The following is a 19,328-nucleotide window of genomic DNA, read 5'->3' as shown; positions in this document are numbered from 1 at the left end:
GGGCCCCATAAATGTAAAAACAAAGAATTACCAGATTTTTTTTTTTAACCTGATTTTTGTTTCTAAGAAAAATGAGAGCCACATTTGAGGATATTTGTTTAAAATTTTGAAAGAACAGTTGCAGTATAATGTCCTCGTAAGTGGATATCAGGCCCTTGTAGAGAAAAATTGAGTATTTTGGTCTAAATAACCCCAAATGTGATGTCTACATATGTGGATGCCAGGTCCTAGGAGATTAAGTAGTTTAACAATATGATCAAAAAGCACTTTGTAAGGTACTAGCATTGTACTTTTTCATAAACTAAGAAACACTGTGATACATTTTATCTCATGTATTTTATGTTCAAGTATAATTACACATTTAACTACAGTGAGAAAATCCCATACTATTTCTGAGATATCACTGACTGGTTTATACCTTCACTGTATACTACACTTTATATACTGTAGGTCCAGTATAAACTGTATAATGTCTACCTAAAACTTGTATTCCCTGCAGATTTAACTAGATCAAATTGCAGTCTGTCTCAGTAAAACCATGCTTAGTTTCCTGTGTTGATGATACAAGCAAAACATGTCATGCAGTAATAAAATGGGAGAGATATACTGTATCTATAAAAGTGTTCATAATACAACTGTAAGAGGCGCAAACCTGTGAGCACACAGATGATTAGTCCATAATCCATGGGCTAGAGCTATGAAAAGATCCACAACAGTCCACTGTAAAATATGTGAACTTCAAATGAGTTTACTCCTTTGCATAAATAGAAGAGATCACTAGTACATTTCTGAGTAAAATATGGTTGTCATAGATTGTTCTTATCACGATTTTAAGTCCAAGAAAACATATACTTCTAATGCCTGCCTTTCAGTACCTCCTGTAACATAATATAGTATCTTTTGTTATTAGTGCTCAGGTCATCTGATAGTTTAAAGAGCGTTGCCGTGTGTAGATATATCTGTGAAAGAGCAGACAGAGCAGCTATGAGGAAGTAAGATCTAAAAAAAAAATGACTTTCTTGTTTGTCTTCCTGCTTTCGTGGAATGCAACTTCAAACCCATCCTATAAATCATTGTGCATATCCTCATTGGTGTCATGCTATGTAACAAAGATCTGTTATGGTTTTATTCCAGTACCAGGTTCCTTCTGGGTAAAAATATAATATTATATTATATATAATATAATATTATATCTATATTCTTTTTTTTGACATTGAGTGTCATTAACGTTGAGTTTCATGTGTACTAAACTCTTAAATCTGTAATTGGTAACAACTACATTTTAACTCGCCAACATTTCATCTCATCACCTCCTTCTTTAAGTGTTATGAGAGCTATGCTTTGAGGAAGTAGTGGTGCACATATGTAATGAAAATTCCCCAGCAAAACTCCTCATTTTGTCATGAAGTACAAGGTGGACTCACGCGCTGGACTCCGGGGATGATGCACACAAGAGAATTTATTAAAGAACAATGTCCAATGAGTGTATATACACAGATGCGGGGCAGTGCTATGTACAAAAGGTGAGGGGGGCAGGGCTCTGGGGAAAATCCAGGGGTACACACTCGTCTCTCTCCACACAATTCAAACACGAATCCACTCGCACACCAGGGAAACAGTCCAGGGGGTCTGTACACAAAGAAAGGCTTGTTAGACTCTAAACACACACTGCACGGGAAAATACTTGCTTAGATGCTCGACTTTCACTGACGCGATTCTCACAACGATCCAGCGAAGAACAGCCGTTGCTTCCTGTCTTAAATACCATCCACACTGATGAGGCACAGGTGTTTCTTCCTCCGAGGGCGTGAACCCATAATGAGTTCAGGCCTGGAGAGAGAGAGAGAGAGAGAGAGAGAGAGAGAGAGAGAGAGAGAGAGAGAGAGAGAGAGAGAGAGAGAGACTTTAATTCATGAAAATATTATACATTATCAAGATATGTATATGGCTATAGGTAGCTACTCTGCATGGTTCTTTGTGGTAATTGTTCCTAATCTTACGTGACGTACTGCATTTATAACTGTTCTTGATACCATATTTTGCATGCAAACACTGTTAGAGGGCATCGGCTCCTGTCAGTGGTTGACTAGAAGACTTTTTAAAACCCTTACACATATTAAGTGGGAGGTCTGAAGAAAAATGTCCTTTATATGGAAAATTACAAAAACATGACAATAGCAAGTTTTACATCTATATGCCATGAAAACTGAAACAGATCAGATCATACAGCCAATGGATAGTTTTTACCTTGTCTGGCAAGTATATACTTGTTTTGTTAACACTGCTGCAGCTTAAAGTGAACATACCTGCCAGCTATCTTGGCAAACAACATTCTTCAACATATTAAAAGTAGCTTTCCTGACATAGTATTTTTTATCTTAGTGCATTCATACCTTAACAGTTTTTATGAGACACTGACATCATGCTTACTGGTACAGTACATTGTTTGGAATGAGCCAGCAAGTTTTTCAGGCCAAGAGAATTAGCTTCCTTGCAAAATTAACCTGGTAAAGAGGAATATGCTTCATCTATTTAGCAGCAAAAAATCCAAGGAAGCTGTTTAAACTTCCAAGTAGTAATCAAAATAGGGTAACAATGATTGCCTGCTGGCTGTCCTCTGTGACAACTCATTGCACATGCATACATTTACATACTGTCGAGATAACACCAGTCTCTCCCATCCTTTTGTCTTGGTAGAGATCACACAGAGATGCTTCTAAGTTTCACACAATCACTTTATTCCCAAATACCATTACAGATGCACATCTGGAGATCAACATAGGTGGGGGTTAGTTGTTCTCCTGCACTGCACCCTAGTTCCTTGTTCACATCCCAGCAATGTTTTCTTATTTGTATTCTATGACCTATCAACAACAGTGTCATAATATGACAAACGATAATAAACTATGTTCTCTTTAACCTTAATACATAGTAAACAATACATTATTTCCACAAATCCCCCATTTGATCTCTTTTAAGAGATCACCTCTTTTGGCCATGGGAGAAGAATGCTTGGAAGCACCAGAAGATGACTTGCAGAGGCATCATCGCCCCCTTTTGGTCAGGCCCTGTGGGCTCAATGGTCCTAGTGATGAACCTGACCACAAGAGACCAGATGCAAGGAACACAGCAACATCCCCAGGTCACTAAAATTGCAACAAAAGTAGCAAAAGAAATCATAATAGATAAAATAAATCCAAACCAAACATAACAAACAAACTAATGGACTGTCAACCCCTGAATGTTCAGCATGTCTAAAGCTATTCTATTTTGTACCGCCATCAGAAACGGAGTTACTTGCTCAGCTAGTCCCTCAATTGCATCTCTAGTTAAGTTGGCAAGCGCTATACGTTACAATGGACATAATTAATCGTATCTACATTTTTGTTTGAGTGTGACAGGAAAGAATGCTGAAATAATTGGAATATTCTCAAACCCTGAGACTACTTGATCTACCAGCTTATTAGGAACTCTTCCAGGTACGCCTATGGCATCTATAGAAGTGGGTGATCCTACAGTTAGGTCAAAGGCTCCTGCTGATTTACGAGCTAGCACATGGCATGTATGCCTCCTAGTCAGGGTGCCAGCATCATTCTTACCCGTTTTCACTAGTCTGTAACCTATCAACACTAGTGAGGCTCCTAGTCTAACCCTGGCACATGTTCCTATGGCAGTTTGGGGAATTCTGATAAACAAACAGTTGCTGCCACAATAATAATATAAGCCAGCCCTGCCCCATTCTCCTACTCTGGCACCTTTGCTGGTGCCACTAAGAGTGATATTACACCAATCAGCCTTAATGTTTCCATAATTAACAGTAGCAGAGGGTGTGGTAAAATTAAAATAAGGGTAATTTGCACATTTAGATAAAAATGTACCTGTTTCAGTGTTTTTATCAATTGGAGGAAATATACTAGCTACTATCGTACAATTGGTTGGAGCTGCCTGTTGGGTTAAGCCAATCATGCAGTTGAACCCCCATGAGTTCTCTGGATACAGGTTCAGTGTACAGGTGAGGTCAGGTGCCTGCACATGCTACACAATCACCTACTTGTTGTTCTCTGGCACTTTGAATCATCCAGTCTAACGAAAGGTTGCTGTCCGTGTAGCCTGTAGCCCTCTCTATCACATCTATAGATTTTAATTGGATGTAATCCACCATTACCATGGTAGTGTCACTCTTTGTATCCACCCTGGGTACTTCCATGGGGGGCACTGGTGTTCTGGGCTGTGGTTTGTCCAGGCTGCTCTTCCCTAAAATTAATGTTGATCTGCCCAAATGGATCCTTACCAGTTACATCTACTCCCAACTCCCTACATCCACCCAAAAGCAGACTCACTTAAACTCAAAGAACACAGCTTTATTTGCTGACAAAAAAAAAAAAAAAAAAGCAATACAAAACTAAAGCACTAGAGCACACGGGGGCACACAGGGAAACTCACAAAGCCAGGAGGAAGAACAACACACCTAGACAGAAGAAAACAAAGGGATTAAATACACAGTGAATGATGAGGGAACAGGAAACACATGGGGAACACAGCTGGGGCTAATTACACACAATGAGACAGAGGACGCAACGTTAAACATGACACATGAGATGAGATACTTTTAAAGTAAGAGAAGAAAAGCAAAACATGGCACAATCAGACTATCAATCATTTGTACGCTAGTATATGAGGAGCTTCTCTGACACACTCTGAAATTTCCCTTTTGCAATTAAATGTTTCATTGTGATCATAAAGGTGTCTACAGTTTTTATGATGTCCATTATATTTTTTGTTGCACCTTTTACCGCTAGAGTCAAGCTGAATTTTCATAGATACATAAAAAGAAGGGAAGTGAAATGTCAGTACACATTATACCGCAGCTCAGGATTTAGTATTTAATCTTGTCATATAAAAAAAGTGAAAACAAAATATTCAGACATCTTTAATCAGTGTTTAAAAAACATTTTTGTCCTGTTTTAAAATTCATATTTAGTATTTTTCACTTTTCTCGTCCTCTCAGGTCAGCTGCGTACTCTCATTGTAGAGTTCAGGTTTGTTTATGCGCTGTCTCCTGGTCAGGACATAGTCTTCTCCTCTTCCTGTGACTTGACTCTACTTAAACGCAAGCTAAGACAGGTAGGTTACACAAGGTCACCTACTACAGAAGTTTCATTGATTTCTGTATTCTTTAAACTCAACCTCATCACTCTGTCCAGGTATCAGACCTGGGTTGCCAGGCATTTGCCATTCTGTTCGATGACATTGATCACTCCATGTGTCAAGCCGACAGCGAGGCCTTCGCTTCATTTGCCCACGCTCAGGTCACAGTAACCAATGAGATTTATCGGTTCTTGGGGGAACCGCCTGTCTTCCTGTTCTGCCCTACAGGTAGGTTTGTAGACTGAGGACTTGTTACAGGACTGAAAATTATACAAAATAATGTAATATGAGCGCTTTTTATATTTGCCTCTTCATGAAATATTACTTCTCACTGCTTTCTCCCTCTCTGTGTAGAGTACTGTGGTTCTTTCTGTTCTCCCAGTGTATCCAAGTCTCCCTACCTGCAAACTGTGGGAGAGGACCTGCTGCCTAACATAACAGTAATATGGACAGGTAACATCTATCTGTCTGTCTGTCTTTCTGTACCACTTGCATATTGCAGATATAATTTTCATGGTTCAGAACAGTGGCTTTTGTTTCACTAGTGAGACCTGCAGCAGGCCTATAGACCTTAGGTCATGTTGACAATGGCACTTGTCCAGGACCAAGGATAAAGGAGGATTAGATCTGCCTAACTTTAATCACTTTTTTTTAGCCAACAGGCTTCAGTTCATCTCTAGATGGTTTAAACACACCTTCTTAGATGAGCCCTGGCTAGATGTAGAACAGGCACTATGTAATAATCTAGAAATTTCAGACCTACCATTTATCAGCTCAAACATCAAAAGACATGAATGCTTTAAAAGCATCAACATCAGCTCTTCTCTGACAGCATGGTGGGAGTTTCTAAAAATGACAGAGTCCTCATTAATCCCATACAAACGTACACCTATCTGGAATAACCCTGACATATTACAAGACAATAATATGATTAATTTTCCAGAATGGAGTTGTAAAGGAATTAAATACTTAGAACATATATTAGAAGGAACAGAATTTATTCCATTTGACAGACTAGTTACACAATATGGGATCAACAAGAAATTTTTTTTAGAATATCAACAAATTAAATCCATAGTAAAAAAGAAGTTTAACCTCAGTCAGGCTGAATTACAAACACCACCAAGTGCGGTACACTTTCTTACTCTTAAATCCCCCAAATTATTATCTAAAATATACAGAACACTTTCTAAAATAGATGAATCAGTATCCCTTCCTACTGCAAAGTGGGAAGCAGATTTATCAGTAAGCTTAGACCAAAACTTCTGGTCTCAGGTATGCTTAAAAACCTTTAAATTGATTAAAAACCCCAGTCTGCAATTAATACAATACAAATTACTACATAGAGTGCACTATACTGGTCATCGGATGTTCAAGATGGGCTTTACATCTTCCAACAACTGCTCACACTGTCAAGGCAATACACCAGACAATTACATCCACGCTCTTTGGTTCTGATCACCAGTTCAGAAGTTTTGGCGTGAGATATGTGAAGACTTATCAAAGTGTCTGAAATGTAACATTCCAGCCTCCCCTTTAGTATGCTTGCTGTGCAACTTGGATGAGGTCACTGCAGAAATAAACACAGCCCACATTGTTTTTACAGCCCTATGCATTGCCAAGAAAACGGTCCTCCTTAACTGGAAAAATAAAAATAATCTTAATTCTAATCAATATAAAAACCATCTAATAGATCACATTAGTTTTTATACAGCCTCTGCCACCACATTTGATCAATCCCTTTGGGCTCCTTTGATCGGCTTCATCACCTAGTGGGGGTGGGGGGTCGTGGTTTGGTCCCGCCTTCGCTATTGTGGTTGATGTGGAGGTTGGGACGGGCTTAGGGCGCCTGGAGAACCCCTAGAGACGTTATCCCTGGAGGGCTCAACCCGGGGGGTTGTGGTCATAACCTGATTAGTGGCTCTGGTCGCTCTTAGAGGGTGTTCTCCTCGTAGCTGTGTGCAGCGGGGCTGGGGGATGGTCTGTACTGGCGGACGTAGGTTACTGGCCTGGTAGCCTGGCTGCCCCAGAGTGGATCCGGGGCAGGCGTGGGGGCTTGGTGTTCGGGGGTGCTTCGTCTCCGTGATGGGGCTCTGGCTGGGCCTTGGGGGCATCGGTCCTCGTCGGTGTGTCGCCGGAGTTGTGGGCGGGTGGGTGCACGGGGGCTCAGCCCTGGCGCAGGGGGCCTCTGGTGCATCGGCCTAACTGGGGGGCTCTTCAACTGGCAGGGAGGTTGTTCCATCCTTGCAGAAGTCCACTCTGCAGGTGGGGGAGAGACACAGGAGAGGTGGAGAATAAACCTAACCTGGGTGTCTGTTGTCTTGTGTAGTCTGGGAGATGATTGAATGTTGGGGTGGGTACAGTTTCCTCTGCGGTGGGGTAGGGTGGGCTTCCCCAGGTCCTGTGGGGCTTGGCGGTGCTGCTGTCGTAGGCCCGGTCTGGATGGGCCTGGGCTCCCTTGCCTTGGTGGGTACCAGAGGACGGGGGTGCCTACTGGGGTCAGCGGGGGAGCTGGCCCTAAGGAGGGGCATCTTGCCCCTCCCTTTTTTTCCACCCCATCCCCGGCTGCCTCCCTCTTCCCGCTCCACCACACCCACCCACACAGGTAGGGCCTTGGGGTGCGGGTGTGTCACCAGGGTGCAGGGGAGGCATTCCCCCCCCCTCTGTCCCCTTCTGGCCACCTGTGCCTCAATTTTATTCCACAACTTAGACATCCACATTATTCACACTCTCATAACACACACACACATATATAGGGCCTTGAGGGTGACCACGTTAACGGCGTCCAGTGGACGGTCTGTGTATTCAACCCTTCCTCTGGCGCCGGTGCCCACCTCTCAATTTTAAATCCATGTAGACCTTGAGGGTTCTCGGGAGGGGCGTGCTAACACCTGCTGCTCTCTGGCAGCAGCACCATGCCCTCCCTTGTTTTAAATGCACTTTAGAACAACACGCAGCAACACTACACATGAGCGGGAGGAGGGAGGTATGAGGTCTTCACACACCCCCGTTCTCTACTAGCCATCGGGGCGGGGGGCTGGGAGGAGGTGTTGGCTGTCCGATTGGCCTTCCTGCTGCTGCGGACCCTGGGGCGGTCTGCTTGCCTCCACCCCGGGGGAAAGGGTACATCTCTTGGGTCTGGGTGCCGTTTCCCCCTCTGGGGGCGAGGGTGCCTGGACCCGGGGTATAGAGTATGTTTGGGGATTATGATTGTGTGTACATGTCCATGTATGTCTATCCCTACGTCAGGTGAGTGCTGAGTGTTTGTATATGTGTGCATGAGGGTGGGAAAGCATGTTTGTGTCTGTGTGTGCCTGTTTGTCTGTGTCTATATGTCAGGTCAGGTCTTAGACTCCACCTCCCTGGGAACTCCCAGGCCCTCCAAAGTGTGGAGGCCTATCTCCCCTCACCACACTCCCTGCCGGTAACTGATGCCCTCAGGGGTTGGTGCATTGGTGGTTCTTGGTGTCCGGGGCTGGGCGCTCAGGTATGCACCAGCTCACTCCCGGTGGCTACTTGGCGGGGCCTGGTGCCTGTCGCTCGGTCAGGCCTCTTCTGGGGCAAAGGGGGCCCTCGGGCCTCCGACCTCGGGGCCTGCGACTCGGTTCACTGGCACAGCTGGCTGCCGGCAGAGCTGGCGGGCACGCCGGTGCAGCCCCCTCTGGCTTCTGCTCCGTGGCTACTGGGTGACCCCTCGTCTGGGGATCTCCCCAGCCCTTCCCAGGAGGGTGGCACGGATGCCCCTCCGGTGGTACTCCTTGGACTCCCACACTCTGGGGCCTCTGGATGTCTGGAGCCTGGATCTCCTCCATGCCTGCTTCATGCCCTGGGGGACGGGGCTATGGCCCTCCACACCCTCTAGCAGACCTTTACATGGGGAAACCTTTTGTATACAAGCGCGCTGATCCACACAGGTGTGCACACACGGGTGTTCACTGTTCGTAGACACCTTTCTTAGCTGCTACTTCAAAGCACATTGTGCGATGTCTGTCCTGCGTGCTGCACAACAACATTCAATATTTAGTATTTACTGCTGTTCACACTTAGCTAGATTAACGTGATGGTGTTGTGTTTAGTATGTTGCTTTGTTTTGTTTTGTTTTGTTTTTTTTTTGCTTGTTTTCTCTTCTTTTTCTCTCAACAGGTGATCCAGGAGATTTTTTTTCTCTCTTTGTCTTTGTAAGTGCCCTTTCTCACTGTCCCTTTTCCCTTCTGTTTTTCTTTTCCTTCATCTTTCTTTCTCCCTTTTCTATCCCCCAATCATGTCTGTCCCATCTGTAACAACTGAAAATAAAATAAATAATAACAACAAAGTTTGATCAAATGGACCAATACGGCAATGCCATGGTGATCCATTTGGCAAAATAAATCCATTTGGTATCCTTGTTGGTCTTCAGACAACAATTCTGATGGCTAAAGATCCAAATGGGACAGACAAAAAAAAAAAAAAAAGACAATGGCACTTGTCCAGTTTAAAGGAAATGAATTCACTGGTTAGCTAACTTATATGGTGCTCTGACATTGTTTTATATGAACAGTATATGCATGTAGTTTACCTTTTTTTTTTTTATCTATCCATTTTCTTAATTGCTTATCTGTTATTGGACTTGAGTCTGCGTTCTAGTTGCTGAAAATGTCACAATTTACTACTACAAAATCCTTCTAAACATGCAGTGCTGGACATATGGGGCAGGAAGCCAGTACTGTAGTTCAAAAATGAAAATCAAAAGACCAAATAGGGCACAAAGAAACCAAACTCAGATGAAAGGCTTCTTTGTGATTAGAAACACAAAGGAGTTGCAGCGAGAGCCTGATAGACTGAGACCAGGAAGGGAAAGCCTGTAATGTGCAGGTGAAGTTATGCATTCAGGAAGGTGGGAGAAGAAAAACAGGAAAGAAAAAATGCAAAAACTCACACGAGAAACTAACCTTCAAAGTGAAGGAGGGAGTAAATTGAAAGACTGTCCCTGCTTAAGCCTGGTTATGGCAAAGGTTTCTTCCTGTTAAAAGGCAGTTTCACCAATTCCATTCTCATAGGAGGTTATGTGATTGTTGGTTTTTTTTCTAATATTGTAGGGTCTGTTACGGCCCTTGCACTTTATCTTACAGTATAAAGAACCTTGAGGTGCCTGTTGGCGCTATAGAAATAAGATCTTGAACAAGTATATTTGGCATGCAGACTGGAGTAGCCAGGGACTGAACCACCACCTTCCAACAGATTCCAGTAAATGACCTGCTCTATCTCTGGACCTACATCCTCCCTTTATGTTTGTTTTGACGATGACGTCAGTGCGCACACTGTGTCTGAGGAGGATGTGCGGAAGTGCTTCAGGAGGGTGAACGCACGCAAAGCTACTGGTCCGGACGGGATTCCCGGCCGCGTCCTCAAGTCATGCGCGGCTCAGCTGGCTGGAGTGTTTACACACATCTTCAACCTTTCCCTCTCTCTGTCTGTAGTCCCAGCCTGCTTCAAAATGGCCACCATCGTCCCTGTACCCAAATCCTCCACCATCTCCTCACTGAACGACTGGCGACCCGTAGCCCTGACCCCCATCGTGAGCAAATGCTTCGAGAAGCTGGTCAGGGACTTCATCTGCTCTGCACTACCCGACTCACTGGACCCTCTACAGTTCGCATACCGCCACAACAGGTCCACTGATGATGCCATAGCCCTGACACTCCATGCTGCCCTGTCACACCTGGAGAAGAGAGACACGTATGTGAGAATGCTGTTTGTAGATTACAGCTCAGCATTCAACACCATCGTTCCCTCGAAGCTGGACAGGAAACTGCAGGATCTAGGACTGAGCAGCTCCCTCGGCAGCTGGATCCTTAACTTCCTGTCTGACAGACGCCAAGTGGTCAGACTGGGCAGCACCACCTCATCCCCCATCACACTGAACACTGGTGCTCCACAGGGGTGTGTACTGAGCCCTCTCCTGTACTCACTCTACACCTACGACTGCACGGCCACTAGAAACTCCAACATCATTGTGAAGTTTGCGGACGACACTACAGTGGTGGGTCTTATTACCAACGGTGATGAGACGGCCTACAGGGAGGAGGTCAGCGCCCTGACCCACTGGTGTCAAGACAACCATCTCACCCTCAACGTCGCAAAGACAAAGGAGTTGATAGTGGACTTCCGGAGGTGCAGAGGAGTACACACCCCCATCACCATCAACGGCGCCGCTGTGGAGAGAGTGAGCAGCTTCCGCTTCCTTGGTGTACATCTGGCTGAGGATCTTACGTGGTCAGTACACATAAACAAAACAGTGAAGAAGGCGCAGCAGCGCCTCTTCTTTCTCAGGAGACTGAAAAGATTCGGCATGAGCCCCCGCATCCTCAGGACCTTCTATCGCTGTGCCATTGAGAGCATCCTCACTGGATGCATCACCACCTGGTACGGCAACAGCACCGCTCACAACCGCAAAGCTCTCCAGAGAGTAGTGCGGTGTGCTGAACGGATAATTGGAGGTGAGCTTCCCTCCCTCCAAGACATCTACAGGAAGCGGTGCCTGAGGAAAGCGGGGAGGATCATCAAGGACTCCAGTCACCCCAGCCATAAACTGTTCAGACTACTTCCATCAGGAAGGAGGTTCTGCAGCATCCGGTCCCGTACCAGCAGACTGAGAGACAGCTTTTTCCATCAGGCCATCAGACTGCTGAACACGTCATAGACACCTCACCCTCACTACTGGAACTTCAACATTATGCACTCCATACTGTATATAAATACCACTGTTTTGCACATACCAACCTCTGTATATTTTATATGTCTTATTTTATTGTTTACTTTATTTCATTTGTAAAACATGTATATACATACTATATACACACTCAAACACACACACATAGAAAAACATATTTAGTATACACATTCAGTAATGTATATACCTTTACATATTGTACATATATTTATTACTTTTTAGATCAGCCATTTTTATATTTTGCTTGTTTTACATTATTGTATTTTGCACAACTCTGTTGCTTGTGAAGCTCGCACACAAGAATTTCACTCACATGTACTGTACCAGTGTACCTGCACATGTGATGTGACAATAAAAGTGATTTGATTTGATTTGATTTGTTTTTGTGTCCAGCTGCTCACTGTAAGTCAGTCTAGCCTTCTGAAGAAGAAGAAAATCCTTACATTATATGGGGAGTGTTAAGTCTGTATCACGTGGTTGATATTTATCATGCAGAATTTTATCTTATGCCCTTTAACTGCTTTTACCAATCAACATAGACTTACACACTGATAGATGAATGACAGCCATTTTGGGGTTCAGTATCTTGTCCAAGGACACTTTGACATGTGGTCTGCAGGAGTTAGTGGATCAAACCCTAACTCCTGATAAATAGACTACCAGTGTGACCTCCTGAATGTAAGCTGCCCTCGACAGCCAGGGCAGTGAATTAATGCTGTATGGCAACTCTTCCTGTTGCTACGTCACATAAGCTTACACATAAGTTGATTCTGATCCCAAAAGAATCAAAGTGGAACACAAATACAAACTAATAAATAAATATCAATATTTTAATTTAGTTTATTGCGTATCCAGCTGCTCACTCTGCTACACTCTGGACAGATCACCAGTTTATTGCAGAGCTAACAAAGACAGACTGCCCTTCAGACAATGACAGGAGAACAGAGCACTCAGAAAAAAATGCAGCAGACACCAGGAAAAAAATGATAAGAGAACTAAACACTATGTAGAAAGAAACAGCAGAAAAATACCCACATCTGCTGTGATCTTGACAATATTTATTTACAATGTGTGGCCATCAGAAATATGGCAGCACTGACAAAAAAGAAGTGATACTTCTTTTTTAGACATGATCTCAGCTAGATTTATTTTTCTTTTCCAGCCCTACAACAGAAGCAATACCACTGTAATTCCTTTTATTTCCAGCAAGGGGTTGTTGTTGTTGTTCAAATCGATACCTTAAAAATGTTGAGGCATTATAACTAGTTGGTGTAGAAACATAATGATATACCATAAATGCCCACAGTATTTAATTTGCTTGCTTTATCACATTTATAACACTGATAAACAAAACTTTACACAGCTATAGCAAACGTCTGAAAAACAAAGATTACCAAAAGGTCAAGGTAACATTTAACTTGTTAATGACCTCCGCTGCTGCTCAGTACACAGAATACACACTATTATGTATATGGAGATCTTCAAAAATGGTAAATCAAATTTATTTTTGTTCTAGCTTGAGGAAAATAATTGGAAATATGTAAAGTATAAAGCACTTTTCTCATCTGGTGTCATGGTTTAACCTTGAGGATCTTCAGGGACAAAACCTGTGGCAGTAATCCATGTTGTCTGAAGAACTACAGGGGGAGGAAAAAAAACAAGGCATAAAAAACAGAAAAAAGTGAGTACAAGTATGAAAAAAAGAAAATCAAACAGAGGCTAGTCTGACCTCTTCCAATCTCTCCTGAATGTCCGAATCTGACAGCTGAAGAAATGACCGCAGTCTCGCATTCAGTTCAATAATAGAATCTGTATACACAAATAAACAAATCTTACAGAAAATAATAATGAATAATGATCATGAAATCTTTATTAATGAAAGAAATTAAAGGATTATTTATTCTTGCATACTGTATTTAAATGGATATTTCTTTTGTTACATTTTTTAAATTAGGATTATAGAGCTAAGCACATAATGCGTTACAAGTAAATTACAGAGCAATTGTAAATTATAAAATGATACAAACACAGGTATACAATTTGTATACCTGAAGAAATGCTTCAGGGGGATACAGTAAATGAAAGAAATGCAAATACTTACTACGCCCTTTGGATGTAAAAAGTAGAATCAGTTATGTGATTACATGGAGAGAAAACAAAATAAAATTAACTATAAACAAAATATTTATATGTAAATGTATTCTTCAACACTAATAAACAAAGAAAAGGACAAAATCACATGCACAGATGAGCAGGAAAAGGAAGATGTAACAACAAAAACAACAACAACAGCAAAATTAAACCAAAGCAAAAACTCAAAAGCAAAACAAAACAAAACAAGACCTACTATTCTTCCTCCTTGTACATATCATTAATTTACGTACCAGTGACTGCAGTAATGCTGACTCCACTGCTTCTGACGTTCTCAAACACAGAGTAGAGAGTGAATGTGTATTGAGTTCCAGCAGTGAGAGATGAGACTGTGTGATTTACTGGTCCGTTTCCAGCTGGTGCACTGATGTCTGTCTCTGTACCATTAAACTGGAGAACAAAGCTGACATTGTTGTTGACTTTTTTCCACTGCAGAGTGATGCTGGTTTCATTTTGTCCTGATGACATGAGGTTTTCTGCATTTGAAGGAGCTAAATGAAAAAATGAGAAAAAAAGAAGATAAAAAATTCATAGAAATTAATTACTCCCTACTTAACGACACTAAAGTTTGTATTGTTGATCTTAATCAATAACATGTGAAAACATTATAATGCAGGTTAAATAAATTGACTAACTCACCAGTGACAGCTGTAATGCCGACTCCACTGCTTCTGACGTTCTCAAACACAGAGTACAGAGTGAATGTGTATTGAGTTCCAGCAGTGAGAGATGAGACTGTGTGATTTACTGGTCCATTTCCAGCTGGTGCACTGATGTCTGTCTCTGTACCATTAAACTGGAGAACAAAGCTGACATTGTTGTTGACTTGTTTCCACTGCAGAGTGATGCTGGTTTCATTTTGTCCTGATGACATGAGGTTTTCTGCATTTGACGGGGCTAAATGAAAAAATGAGGAAAAATAAGTAAGTTCAAAATTGCTTTAGAATTGATATTTCCCTACGTAACAACACTAAACAATAACAGTGTTGATTTTAATCACTAATATGTGAAAACATTGTAAAGCAGCTTAAATAAATTGATTAACTCACCAGTGACTGCTGTAATGCTGACTCCACTGCTTCTGACATTCTCAAACACAGAGTACAGAGTGAATGTGTATTGAGTTCCAGCAGTGAGAGATGAGACTGTGTGATTTACTGGTCCATTTCCAGCTGGTGCACTGATGTCTGTCTCTGTACCATTAAACTGCAGAACAAAGCTGACATTGTTGTTGACTTTTTTCCACTGCAGAGTGATGCTGGTTTCATTTTGTCCTGATGACATGAGGTTTTCTGCATTTGAAGGAGCTAAATGAAAAAATGAGAAAAAAAGAAGATAAAAAATTCATAGAAATTAATTACTCCCTACTTAACGACACTAAAGTTTGTATTGTTGATCTTAATCAATAACATGTGAAAACATTATAATGCAGGTTAAATAAATTGACTAACTCACCAGTGACAGCTGTAATGCCGACTCCACTGCTTCTGACGTTCTCAAACACAGAGTACAGAGTGAATGTGTATTGAGTTCCAGCAGTGAGAGATGAGACTGTGTGATTTACTGGTCCATTTCCAGCTGGTGCACTAATGTTTGTCTCTGTACCATTAAACTGGAGAACAAAGCTGACATTGTTGTTGACTTTTTTCCACTGCAGAGTGATGCTGGTTTCATTTTGTCCTGATGACATGAGGTTTTGTGCATTTGACGGGGCTAAATGAAAAAATAAGGAAAAATAAGTAAGTTCAAAAATGTTTAGAATTGATATTTCCCTACGTAACAACACTAAAATATAACAGTGTTGATTTTAATCACTAATATGTGAAAACATTGTAAAGCAGCTTAAATAAATGGATTAACTCACCAGTGACTGCTGTAATGCTGACTCCACTGCTTCTGACATTCTCAAACACAGAGTACAGAGTGAATGTGTATTGAGTTCCAGCAGTGAGAGATGAGACTGTGTGATTTACTGGTCCATTTCCAGCTGGTGCACTGATGTCTGTCTCTGTACCATTAAACTGCAGAACAAAGCTGACATTGTTGTTGACTTTTTTCCACTGCAGAGTGATGCTGGTTTCATTTTGTCCTGATGACATGAGGTTTTCTGCATTTGAAGGAGCTAAACGAAAAAATGAGAAAAAAAGAAGATAAAAAATTCATAGAAATTAATTACTCCCTATTTCACGACACTAAAGTTTGTATTGTTGATCTTAATCAATAATATGTGAAAACATTATAAAGCAGGTTAAATACATTGATTAACTCACCAGTGACTGCTGTAATGCTGACTCCACTGCTTCTGACGTTCTCAAACACAGAGTAGAGAGTGAATGTGTATTGAGTTCCAGCAGTGAGAGATGAGACTGTGTGATTTACTGGTCCATTTCCAGCTGGTGCACTGATGTTTGTCTCTGTACCATTAAACTGGAGAACAAAGCTGACATTGTTGTTGACTTTTTTCCACTGCAGAGTGATGCTGGTTTCATTTTGTCCTGATGATATGAGGTTTTGTGCATTTGAAGGAGCTAAATGGAAAAATGAGAAAAATTAAGTAAGTTCAAAATTGCTTTAGAATTGATATTTCCCTACGTAACAACACTAAACAATAACAGTGTTGATTTTAATCACTAATATGTGAAACATTGTAAAGCAGCTTAAATAAATGGATTAACTCACCAGTGACTGCAGTAATGCTGACTCCACTGCTTCTGACGTTCTCAAACACAGAGTACAGAGTGAATGTGTATTGAGTTCCAGCAGTGAGAGATGAGACTGTGTGATTTACTGGTCCATTTCCAGCTGGTGCACTAATGTCTGTCTCTGTACCATTAAACTGGAGAACAAAGCTGACATTGTTGTTGACTTTATTCCACTGCAGAGTGATGCTGGTTTCATTTTGTCCTGATGACATGAGGTTTTCTGCATTTGAAGGAGCTAAACGAAAAAATGAGAAAAAATAAGAGAAGTTCAAAAATGTGTAGAAAATGATTTCTCGCTACTTAACAACACTGAAAATTTTTTTGTCGAATTTAATCAATAACATGTGAAACATTGTAAAGCAGCTTAAATAAATGGATTAACTCACCAGTGACTGCAGTAATGCTGACTCCACTGCTTCTGACGTTCTCAAACACAGAGTACAGAGTGAATGTGTATTGAGTTCCAGCAGTGAGAGATGAGACTGTGTGATTCACTGGTCCATTTCCAGCTGGTGCACTGATGTCTGTCTCTGTACCATTAAACTGGAGAACAAAGCTGACATTGTTGTTGACTTGTTTCCACTGCAGAGTGATGCTGGTTTCATTTTGTCCTGATGACATGAGGTTTTCTGCATTTGACGGAGCTAAACGAAAAAATGAGAAAAATAAAGTAAGTTCAAAATTGCTTTAGAATTGATATCTACCTACGTAACAACACGAAACAATAACAGTGTTGATTTTAGTCACTAATGTGTGAAAACATTGTAAAGCAGCTTAAATAAATGGATTAACTCACCAGTGACTGCAGTAATGCTGACTCCACTGCTTCTGACGTTCTCAAACACAGAGTACAGAGTGAATGTGTATTCAGTTCCAGCAGTGAGAGATGAGACTGTGTGATTTACTGGTCCATTTCCAGCTGGTGCACTGATGTTTGTCTCTGTACCATTAAACTGGAGAACAAAGCTGACATTGTTGTTGACTTTTTTCCACTGCAGAGTGATGCTGGTTTCATTTTGTCCTGATGACATGAGGTTTTCTGCATTTGAAGGAGCTAAACGAAAAAATGAGAAAAAAATAAGAGAAGTTCAAAAATTTGTAGAAATTGATTTCTCGCTACTTAACAACACTGAAAATTTTTTTGTCGATGTTAATCAATAACATGTGAAACATTGTAAAGCAGCTTAAATAAATGGATTAACTCACCAGTGACTGCAGTAATGCTGACTCCACTGCTTCTGACGTTCTCAAACACAGAGTACAGAGTGAATGTGTATTCACTTCCAGCAGTGAGAGATGAGACTGTGTGATTTACTGGTCCATTTCCAGCTGGTGCACTAATGTCTGTCTCTGTACCATTAAACTGGAGAACAAAGCTGACATTGTTGTTGACTTTTTTCCACTGCAGAGTGATGCTGGTTTCATTTTGTCCTGATGACATGAGGTTTTCTGCATTTGACGGGGCTAAATGAAAAAATGAGGAAAAATAAGTAAGTTCAAAATTGCTTTAGAATTGATATTTCCCTACGTAACAACACTAAACAATAACAGTGTTGATTTTAATCACTAATATGTGAAAACATTATAAAGCAGGTTAAATACATTGATTAACTCACCAGTGACTGCTGTAATGCTGACTCCACTGCTTCTGACGTTCTCAAACACAGAGTACAGAGTGAATGTGTATTGAGTTCCAGCAGTGAGAGATGAGACTGTGTGATTTACTGGTCCATTTCCAGCTGGTGCACTAATGTCTGTCTCTGTACCATTAAACTGGAGAACAAAGCTGACATTGTTGTTGACTTTATTCCACTGCAGAGTGATGCTGGTTTCATTTTGTCCTGATGACATGAGGTTTTCTGCATTTGACGGGGCTAAACGAAAAAATGAGGAAAAATAAGTAAGTTCAAAATTGCTTTAGAATTGATATTTCCCTACGTAACAACACTAAACAATAACAGTGTTGATTTTAATCACTAATGTGTGAAAACATTGTAAAGCAGCTTAAATAAATGGATTAACTCACCAGTGACTGCTGTAATGCTGACTCCACTGCTTCTGACATTCTCAAACACAGAGTACAGAGTGAATGTGTATTGAGTTCCAGCAGTGAGAGATGAGACTGTGTGATTTACTGGTCCATTTCCAGCTGGTGCACTGATGTCTGTCTCTGTACCATTAAACTGGAGAACAAAGCTGACATTGTTGTTGACTTTTTTCCACTGCAGAGTGATGCTGGTTTCATTTTGTCCTGATGACATGAGGTTTTCTGCATTTGAAGGGGCTAAACGAAAAAATGAGAAAAATAAAGTAAGTTCAAAATTGCTTTAGAATTGATATTTCCCTACATAACAACACTAAACAATAACAGTGTTGGTTTTAATCACTAATATGTGAAAACATTGTAAAGCAGCTTAAATAAATGGATTAACTCACCAGTGACTGCTGTAATGCTGACTCCACTGCTTCTGACGTTCTCAAACACAGAGTACAGAGTGAATGTGTATTGAGTTCCAGCAGTGAGAGATGAGACTGTGTGATTTACTGGTCCATTTCCAGCTGGTGCACTGATGCTTGTCTCTGTACCATTAAACTGGAGAACAAAGCTGACATTGTTG

This window comes from Pelmatolapia mariae, linkage group LG3_W, assembly GCF_036321145.2.
Source record: "Pelmatolapia mariae isolate MD_Pm_ZW linkage group LG3_W, Pm_UMD_F_2, whole genome shotgun sequence".
NCBI lineage: Eukaryota > Metazoa > Chordata > Actinopteri > Cichliformes > Cichlidae > Pelmatolapia > Pelmatolapia mariae.
Note: the sequence above shows the minus strand (reverse complement) of the source record.